The sequence below is a fragment of the Thermobia domestica genome, chromosome 8 (assembly GCF_964235325.1).
Source record: "Thermobia domestica chromosome 8, izTheDome1.hap1.1, whole genome shotgun sequence".
Taxonomy (NCBI): Eukaryota; Metazoa; Arthropoda; class Insecta; order Zygentoma; family Lepismatidae; genus Thermobia; species Thermobia domestica.
Window position 1 is genome coordinate 38,551,606 of NC_137461.1, and position 11,024 is coordinate 38,562,629.

At 33.1% G+C, this 11,024-nt stretch overlaps 1 long non-coding RNA gene across 2 annotated transcripts in view; it reads left to right on the plus strand.

Annotated features, from left to right (window-relative positions):
• Positions 1-10,152, plus strand: part of LOC145691667 (uncharacterized) — a 41,017-nt gene extending 30,865 nt beyond the window's left edge. The window contains exons 1-3 of one of the 2 annotated variants that reach the window (XR_014132478.1): positions 7,385-7,435; positions 9,204-9,336; positions 9,941-10,152. This is a non-coding gene — a long non-coding RNA (uncharacterized LOC145691667). Of the gene's footprint in view, positions 1-7,384; positions 7,436-9,203; positions 9,337-9,940 lie in introns of those variants that run through there. The other variant, XR_014132479.1, reaches the window with a different exon arrangement.
• Positions 10,153-11,024: the final 872 nt, after the last annotated feature.

Consider the following 11,024-nt stretch of genomic DNA (forward strand, 5'->3'; position numbering starts at 1 on the left):
GTAGTAGTTGTGTCACTGTTGGGACGCATCGAAGAAAAGAAAATGTAACGAAAGAAAATCTTTTAGGTTAACGTCCCACGTTTGTACCCCTCAGGCTCAAGAATACATATAATTAAGGCAAGTTAATGATGATTGAAATATTTAGTGCAATGAGATTGTAGGAAGAAACGACAGTACACCAAGAAAATTCACTAACACGATGTTGTCCATCTCAAAATTATTTGAGCGGAAATTGAACCAGGGACCTCATGCATCAGAAGTAAGTGCTGTAACATTTAGCCCTCCCCCCCTCAGAAAATAGAACAATATGATACTTAATCCTATATACCTTTCATACATAGTATAGGGGGCACGATGACTCCCCTCTGTACTATATATATACAGTATGTTGTAAAGTATCTTTACAACATCTTTTTTACATTGAATATTGGAAAGAAATTAGAGACTTTCTTTTGGCTTACTCTAGACAAACTTACTAAAATACTAATTTAAGTAATAACAAACGGTTGGAATTTTGTATGCAAAACTTTGCAATGGAACTTTGTACAAAGTGCAGTACAAGTTAACACAATCTCAAACGGAAGCAAAACAATTTAAATTAAGAGATTACTGAATAGCATTCTTATATGGTAGATGATAAAGGGGATAATCTACAGGAAAAGTTTTTCAAGTAACAATAAACTTCTAAGTTGCACTAAAATTCTTTTTTAATATTTCTTCGGTATTTCCAAAAAAATATTGATCTCACATCTGTAAAAACATTTTTAGAGCATAAAAAACTTATAGTATTTTGTTACTTAATGATTTATTTGTCCTTTTCTGTTTCTTCTTGTGTTTGTGGCAGTGTTTGTTTGCATTGGATTGGCTTTTCCCGCATCACCACAAGAAATAGCTGCCCCACAAGGAAAACCTCAGATGTCAAAGAGTGGCGATGATCTCAAAGGAGATAATACATTCGGATTTGGATATTCCTATTGGGGTATGTTAGATTCAATAAAATAGAATTTACATAATTGAGAAGAATACTTAATTGATATAATCGAACTTTCAATTGCATCGTAGGTGTGATTAAGGTAAATAAAACATAGGTCTATATTTGGAGATTAAATCTGCAGCTTAAAGTAAAATTCTAGCCATTATTAGGATTAGTATTTGAGACAATGTAACACAATGAAGTAAAACCATTATCATTCGTATGCAAAGTTTGAGCGTAAACTACTTCACCACAAAGGCGCAGAATCAAACATAAGAGTTTTTAATCGAACACTGAAAAGGATTTAATTTAAGGTGGTTAGTTTCCTTGTTGAAGTATAGTGTTTCTATTTTAACGCACGTGAGCGTACAGTCAAACGAGAACCATCATAATGTATTGCCGACTCCAATCGAACTGAATGCTGAAAGCGGGCGCTAGCCATAAGATATACGGAGAAGGTTGTACATTTGTGAAAGTAATTTCAAATTATAGGAAAATGGAATTAGCGAGATTAATGAGTTCTGGGCTTAATCCGGATAACTCGGGAAGTGATCAGAAAGAAATCATGTCATGAGATTTAAAGAAATTTCTAAATATTGCTTCCGGTTAATAAAAATAAATTCCCAATGTGTGTTGAAAATAAAGTCTGTTTTCCCACAAACAATTAAAACAAACACAGAAATTTTCAGCTACATATACTTGCTTTAAATAAGAATTTCAAGGAAATTGTATGTCTACGAAATATACACACAGTTATCATTTCGTAAAGTTTTTGAAGGTGCACAATTTTTATTTTCTGACATCAATTCTGATAAATGGAATTCGAATAGCTCTGAACTTTGAATTTTTTAGAAGACATAAAGAAAAATCACGGTATACATATACCGTTATCGTACATCACACTTTTGTAATATGAATCATAAATCGTTTTAAAAGTGTATTAAAATTAAGTTTCGGAATTAAAATTCTTTTTTGTCCTTTTTTCAGGTTTCCCTCGGTTCTGGGGCTAAGTACCAAGAAGCAGCATCCGATAAGGACAATATGAATAGACTAGTTCTTCAGTAGGAGAGACCACACTAAATACTTTCATTTAAATAATGTATTGTGGCACTTTTTGCAGTTTAGTGGCATGTAAATGTACATATGTATATATTTCGTTTATGCAACTAAAATAAATGCATTTGTTACAGAAAATGTTTTATTACTATTCAAATATTGATAAATTGCTATCAATACATCATTACGTAAGCAAAAAATATCACGATAATCTATATCTTTGTTTAAATAGTGCAAGGGAACAATTCCATTTGAATTGTTTATATTTCAATCATCATTGCCATCAACAGCTTGCTTTCTCGTTAGAAATATTTTTCCAACGAGTGGCTACAACCTGGAAGAATTGAGCCTTGTTTTCAAGAACGCATTTTGGAACGAATTTAATGCACGTACCGTCTTCAACGTTTTTATTATTTTTTTCTGTTTTCATTGTGAATTGGCTGATGCGGATGCATACAAAATCAAATTGCATGTCGTTTATTTAATACACTGACATATAACAAAAAATTATGTTCTTTTTGCTGAGATATATTTAAAAAAAACCGGAGCAGGATGAACTCTTGCAAACTGTGATGAGTTTAACTTATTTTTCAGTTTCAGCAAGACGGATATTGCAATGGAAGGATGACCCGAATAATCTTTTCAACTATTAAGAATGACTTCTGACAAAATTTTCAAATTATTGAAATGTGAGGGTTTGTAAACCTCTTCATTTAAACTAAATATACGTAAGAAGTAATATCACGGAGAAAGCATTATTTTTGTTAAGGATTGTAAATGCAGTTGGCAACAGGCAGATCTGCAGGCAATATAATGGTCTTGATCTCTGCCACATGGATCTGGACAATACTACTTAATGAGCCAGCGAAGATAGAGGACAAGATTTTGAACCAGGATTCGTTGAGAGATAAGTAAGACTGATGCTATTTAGAAATATAATTCCAATCTCTTGAAGGAAACCGATCATCCGAACGGCCACAATCATTAGTGCGGATGGAGACTCATATCCGGTTGTAGACACTGAGATCTCCAACAATTAACGTTGGCCCTCAACAACATGGTAGAACGGGTGCTGTAAAGACTTTAGATCAAAAATATTGAAAAAAATAAATTGCGATTGGGCGAGATACGAAATTTCTTACGTTAACAACAGATAAATCATGTTGGTACGCCTATATTGGAAACCTTCTAATATACCAATGGTCACGTCTTCAGCAACTCCACAATCTTATCATTTCTGTAAAGCATGTAAGAATTAAAAGAAAAAGAAAGTGAGATTCCTGCAAGCAGATAATATTTGGTGAGAGATCAGAGACCAGTTGCGTCTATTTCTCAAGATTTTTGCAATGTCTCAAGATGTTTCCATTGAAGAATGCCATTTTGGAAACATCATCATTTAAGGCGAACCTTGTATTATGAACCAATTACTGCCCACTTTATATCCATTAGCTCTTCTTCTACCATATTGAATTTCAGTGAACTCGAAGATAGCTTGAAAACTGATAGAGGATTTCCTTTCCTTAGAGAGATAATACTTTCATTAGGATGATGACCTAACTGGTAGCTTAGTTCATGTCAGCAATGTATAGAGAGTGCTGATGAGTTGGCGTTAAAATAGGATGGCTGTTACAAAAAACATATGGAGATGGATTATGCTTCGAATCGTAAAGCAATTGAGGATTTTATTCAAACAGCCTTGTATTATGCAGACATTTTAGGTGGAAAACTCATTCGTCTGTATTGAAAAAAACTTTCGAAAAGTTGTATGAGTAAATGCAAAAGCAATATGAAGAAGTATTGGAACGTTTTCTTTCATAACACATTTTGCATCAGCAAGGGAACTTTTTCAATAGCCAAGATCTATTTTAGCCCTAGCAGAATTATTTCATAGTTGGTGCAGTAGCGTTTGGTCTACTCAGAGGAGGGGTCTACACCACAACCATCTTTGACGCAGTTCACACAATAGCGAGAGATTGATCGTTTATATCCCACCGATTTGTCAACGCTGGTATCACCTGTGATTGGGCCAGAATGATCAAAACCTACATGGTAATAAAAGTAAGTCGATATTGGAAAAGATACATCTCATGATACATTCTTCGTAAACTAAATGTTGAAACATTGTCAGGAAAATGCCTTAAAAATCGAAGGAACCGCAAAAAGAGAAATTGTGGACAGATAAAGACAAAAGTGGGGAAGTGCTAGGTTATCAATGAAAATGTGACTTGAGATGCTTCGTGGGATTCGTCGAATAACAACACAGAAAAATCTACCACCTCAACGTAATATGGAGATTAAATTTGGCACAATGCACTACATATATCGCCGTCACCATGGCCTGCAGCGTGTACATAACGGCTGGTCTTACAACCTCTAGCCCCATAACTTTATTCAATTAAAGATAAATTGTTCAAAATACATTTGCGGCCGTGGTGACCAACGGAGTTCAAATGAGCCATCACGGAAATGAGTTCAAAATTGAACTTTCTAACGAGTATAGATTAAATCATTTTTGCACTATTGAAATCTATTCATTAATTTTAGTTTAGTATATTCGGTTCAGTACTCTAGACTAACCAAGGTTAATGACATTAAACTCCAGAAAATATGGTATACCGTTCAAAGTTAAACTCTCCACCACTACATTGAGACTAACGTTCTCGAAATAGAGTTTTCGAGAAACCAAAAGAGAATGTTTGTAGAAGTTATTTTTTTAAAACTGATTTTTGGTTTACAACATCGGTATTTAGTTCCAGTTATAGTTCAAAACCGACTTTCGGTTTTCAAAACCAAGCTTCGTTTTTTGGTTTTCTTTCTACACTGAAACAATGAACGAAACCAAAGAAACGAAGTAGAAATAATGTGTAAAATCAGAAATAGAAAATTCGCATTTTTGATCGGGTTTAATTTGTGCTGCAATTATGTCCAAACTGAACAACGGACACTCAAAATAAAATTATTGTGTATTGTATTCTTCGTTATTTAGCAAACTGCATTAAATAAGAATGTCTTTTCAAAATTTTAAGGGGTTCTTATTGGTATCTCAAAAAGATCCTAACTACGCTACTCTTTGTAAGATTGTTCTATTCTATGTGTAATTCATTGCAAAACTAATTTTTAAAAAATGTCAACTGTAATTTAAGTTAAGGATTCGGTTATCTCCTTTCAGTTGTTTTAGGCTTTAGTGCCTGAAGGTTCGTAGGCACCTTCTATAAATAAAGACCTAATATCTTATGTAAGACTCTACACTGTTGATCACGGCATTCCCAACTCTTTGGCCGCCATACGCATTGATTTTGTCAGACTTCTTGCAAACGACTATCGTACCTTGTTTACGTTGGCTTCTGAAACAGATAGGCGAACAGGCCCATGTTTATGGAGTTTCAATAAATGACGTATAACAAGCACGAATAATTGGTGGGCACGGTGGTTTCCTTCCATACTGTGTCCGAAAGTATCGTTCCACTTCGGTATCTCACTTCATCTCTTTGAACCAAGATACAGTCTGAGCTTTCTTTGTGGCATCCACATTGTTCGTCAAATCAGTGTCACCTGAAAAATAAAAAAAAAAAAAAAAAAAAATGAGTAATCTTGTCACTTAAAAATTGTTCGTCATGTGGTAAGACGCTCCTAGTACCACGGAGAGTGGGAAGCACGTGATGTAAAAATAATCTAGAACAAACAATATTGGTGTTGAATCCATAGTTTTCGTATGTTCAGTGAGGTGAACATTCACACTGCTGATGCCATTTTAAGTCCAAGTTCAGCCTCATCTTCACGGAGAAAGAGAAGGGGTGAAATAATTTCCCAAAATGACGGTAATTAGAGTCTAATCCATAGTTTTCGAGGGCGCTAAACTGATTGGTGACAGTACCAATGACATTGCAAGCCCAAGTTTTGCAAAGAATGTATGTCAGTTCGCCCTGTAATTGACAAGGGCAACGTCTCGTTGTCTTTAATAAATCCATTCTTTAATAATATATTTTTTAGAAATTTCTAACTTTTTTCTAATTTTCCTGGACTAGGATTCTCCCAATTGAGCAAACGTTATACTATTTATCATTTATCAAAAATCGAGAAAACTGTTTTATATAACATTTACTTATTTTTCTTCGTAGAAATTCTGCAATTCCTAGTTAAAACCTTCAGTCTTAATAAATCCTGAATAATAATAATAATAATAATAATAATAATAATAATAATAATAATAATAATAATAATAATAATAATAATAATAATAATAATAATAATAATAATGGTTATTTTATCGCTTGAAAACCGTTTGTTATGTGGGTAAGACACTCGTAGCACCAAGGGCTGCTCAAACACAATTCAATCCGAGCTTCCTTTATGGTTAGAGTACATGTAACTAGAGCGGGTCATCCTGGTTTGATTCCCAGCAGGAGTTCATGTTCTTCGGATTCCATATTAAGTTGTACGTTTCCTTCTCATATAACCTCTCTACTGAAAGGGGCGCTAAACTTAAAATGCAAATCCACATAACTCCCGTCTCTTTGAAACAATTGATTCTACGTATATATATGAAAGTCGGGGAGGAGCATTTGGTGTCGAATTTTATAAACTTCTATTTTCCTCATAACTATTTTCTACGAAAAATTATAATTTTCAAGATAATTCAACAAAATTGGAATTCTGGGACCGCGATGGCTCAGTGGTAGAGCGTTCACCTCTGGTGCTTTGGGTTCCGGGTTCGATCCCAGCCTCCGCCAAGTGAACTTTGTAGTGGACAAACACCGTGTGCGTGGGTTTTCTCGGGGTTCTCCCGGCTCCCCCCACTTTCTTCATTCCACCATTTCATTCATTACTCATCATCACCGTATCCTTTAGCCTAACAGGCATAACCGCAGGACGTAAAACTCAAAGATTTCATTTCATTTCAAAACTGGAATTCCCTAGTAACACACCCTTTCGATAAAGCATAAGCTAACAGCTGAAATCAAGATCACCTTTCAGACATCAAAATAACGGTCGTAATCATCCAGTTTCTTGGGTTATTTCAAAGTTTTGCCCTTTTTAAAGGAAACGTTAGTGATGGGATAGATGTACTGAGTAGGAAACAAATTTTTCACTCGCTTCTATAATGCTTAGCAATACTAATATACTTAATTACACATCGTGTCCTATAATAACTGTTATTACGGGTAGAAAGACAAAACGACGAAACGTAATTCTTGTTAACGCATAGATAACGAACCGTAACATGTATTTATTCAGATGTAACTAATAAGTGCTTGCTTCGTCAAAGTTATGAATCATAAGCAATTTATGAAGTGTTAACCATTCAAGGATAAATCACTGTATAAATATAGTTGATCTTGAAATGTAATCATTAGTTGTATCTTCTTCAAGAAGAAAACATTTCTGGAAACAACCATGTTCGCAAAAGTAAGTTTTGTTTCTTTTGTAGATATAATATCCTGCAATCAAATTTATTCATATGTATGCATGAAGATGTATTAATAATTAATTAGCCCAAAATTCTCTTGTACACGAAACCCTCAGAAAATCAGAAGTTTCTTTTTTTTTACCAACTTAATTTCTACACCTGAAAATAAGGAATATAAGTTTTGTGAAAATGAAAACTATAAAATACCTGAACACAGTAAATGGGCTAAATTAGCTAAAAATTGGTATTACAAATCATTTAAAAAATAAAAGGTAAAAATATTCTAAACAAGTGAACGAGAGGTGTTTAAGAATTGGATAACTCAGCTAATAATAGTACATTATCCAAATCATTTCCTGCGTTCAAAAAGGGCATTTAATAAAGAAGCTACTTAAAGCAATTAACTGCTACGTACTCAATTAAATTGATATATTGGTAATTAATTACAATATAAATGTGTTTTAGTCAGAGATAAATCTTACCCTTCGTGAAAATGAAGAATTAAAGACCAACTATAATTGTTTATAATTGCAGAAATATTGCTTATGAAAATTCCATAATGAAAGTTACGTCTAAAATAACTGTGGCTACGGAGAAAAATAAGTATAGAGCAAATTAACTAGGAAACAGAAGTAACTATAATTTAGAAGACAATTGTATTTACGTGAGCTCATTCGGGGCTAAGCGGTTAGCGGTTCGATTCCCGGCGGGAACTCAAGTGTTTCGGAGTCCACGTTAATCAGTAGGTCCACGTCTCATATAGCCTCGCTGCTGAACGGAACGTTAAACTCAAAATCAACTCAACTCAACTCAACAATTGTATTAAAGGTAATAAGAGAAAGGAAAGTTTACTTTTAAGTACACCATGTTAATAGAACCCTTATGATGAGAAAGTATATGAAAAACATGAGAGGAAAAGTGTAAAGTAGGTAAAAAGAATGAAATATGACGTACTTTAGCTGAAGACCATATTGCATGAAAAATTCTTAATTAGCTAAAAGATGGCGTCCCAAAGATGGAAAGATACTTATTTTTTTGATGACAATGTAAACACTCCACAAAATCTTAAAAAAATATAAAGTTAGGCATTTCAATGCAAAGAATCAAGAAATTATCGTTTCCAATTTTATCGCATGTCGTCGAGAAATCAATTAAGACTCTTAACATATCAATCCTTCAAACTGACTAATACTGTTAAAATTTACTCGAAGTATTCAATGCTTAACTTAAAGATGTCTGTTGGGGAATGCTGCTCAACAGTGTTTTAATAAAAGTATTGTGTTAGGAAAGAGCACAAATAAAACGTAACTTCCTTTCCTCAATAAATGTAAATCAAATTCAATTTACATTTATTGAGGAAAGGAAGTTACGTTTTATTTATGCTCTTTCCTAACACAATACTTTTATTAAAACACTGTTGATCAGCATTCCCCAACAGACATTAATATTGTGTGCTGAGAAAGTAAATTAAATTTTTTTATTAGCTGTTGACTTCCTGAAAATTGTAAAAGCAGGTTATATTGCAGAAACAACGTTTGAATTAAATGTATGAAATTGAGAACGCTTAATTAGGACGCAAAACGTAATTACAAAAGGTATACATCTAATTACTAGCATTGTAAAGAACTCAATGATAAATTATGTGCCATACTTGTAGACATTATTTCATGAGTTATTCAACGCTAAATTTTCGAAAATTTTTGAAGAAAATGTGTCAAACCTAAAGACTTAAAATGACTAAAGACTAAAAATTATTCTTACTTTTAGGTCTTCGTTTTCCTTGCCCTTGTCGTTTGTGTTGCTTTGGCTATTCCCAGGCCCATACCTATACCATATCCTCAGAGAATTCCTTTGCAACAACAGAGAGGAGAAAATATGCAGACAGCTAACATGATGTGGGGTGAGTACTTTCTTTAGTTAGCTTCTCGTATTTGCTTTTATTTCACTTGATTTGAAGATTACTGTACTTAAATTACTAATGGACTTACAGAGAGCTTATATTAAGTTTTCTCTGTGTAAAATCATGTATGAGAGATTACATTTACTATCATTTTGAAAATAATAGGTAGGTATTAAGCTTAATAAAATTATTTCTGGATCGAAATTAGCAATCATATTAGACGTTCCGAACAGTAAGGCCGATCTGAACAAAACTTGTGTGCTGTCTGAACGTTCGGAAATTAAATTTGGGCATTCAGGAAGTAGTACAAAAGTGTTATCTGGCAGCCAGTCCTTGTACGTATGTGTATAGGTTACGGAGATCGTTTCACTTTTCCTTACAAAATACAGTTTTATTTTTACTAACGGAACGATTATTTTAACCGTTCAGAGTGTATATTCAGGAAACAAGTTTTGCTGGATTTGCTCTTACTATGAGAAATATCACATACTAACATAAAAATGTATTTAATATTTAGCAACTTGGAAGGATACAATGTTTACTTTTATATTATTCTATTATCATTATAATGCATTCATTAATAATAGTATCTATTTTCTTATAGGATTCCCATGGTTCTGGGGTTAACTGCATAGATATTATAATAAATGGCTTTTGAAAATTGGATTGCGACCGAAGGATACTAAGTATAATCTCCACATCAGAAGAAACTGGATAAACAAGAAATAATTGTAATATTACGGTATATTGTGTACAAAATTAATGCATGTAGTTTAATAGTATGTTAAGTAGTAAATAAATTATTAAAAAGTTAGCAAGAAATTCATTTTTACTTTGACCATTCTGAACATTAAATACCTTGTTCCAAAATACGCTTTTATCTGTCACTGTACGTGTTTAAATAAGTTTTGCTTGCTACAGTTTTTAAATATTGAGAGTGTAGTCTGTATGTAAAAGTTTGAATTTATCGAAGCAATATTAAAATTCCTTCCTATTATATAAAAAAATGAAATTATATCTTAAGCATAACGCTTTAAGATATTGTTGTGAAGGCCAATTGAGATGGGTGGTAAATAAAAGCAAATGATGATGCAATGAATTAAGTGGAATTAGAGGAAAATAAGAAGCCAAAATATTGTACTACAAACCCTACAGACAGGATATTCTACTAAAAGATATTAAGAGAAGACTGCTTTTTAAAGATGATTAAAGATTGTCCTTTCTCTGAAGATTGTCCACAGTTAATAGGAAATATTGTGTGCAAGTAGATTCTTTATTTCCCTATACAATCATATAAGGAAATAGAAATGGTTCACTTGTCATCTTCCAGGATTTATTACTGTAGACAGAAATAGAAAGTTAAACAAAACCTTCATCAAGGTGACAGATAAGAAAAGACGTTTTGAAAAAGGGGAAAAGGGAAGGGGAAAAGGGGAAAAGACGGTTTAAAGTTTCTGACAAGATTTGAGCATCTTACTTAGTCCGTGAGAGATAAAACGTGACACTTAAACTCTTAATTAACAATAATGCAAAAAGTGTTTCAGCTTTTCGATAATTCCTAATATAAACTGGAAAGAAGGTGACATTTCTATAATACAGGAATGTCCCTTTCTTTGTTCAAAAGGTGATACATATGAAAATTTATTTAAGCTAGAGGTATGAAATTTGATATATCAACTCTTAACGTA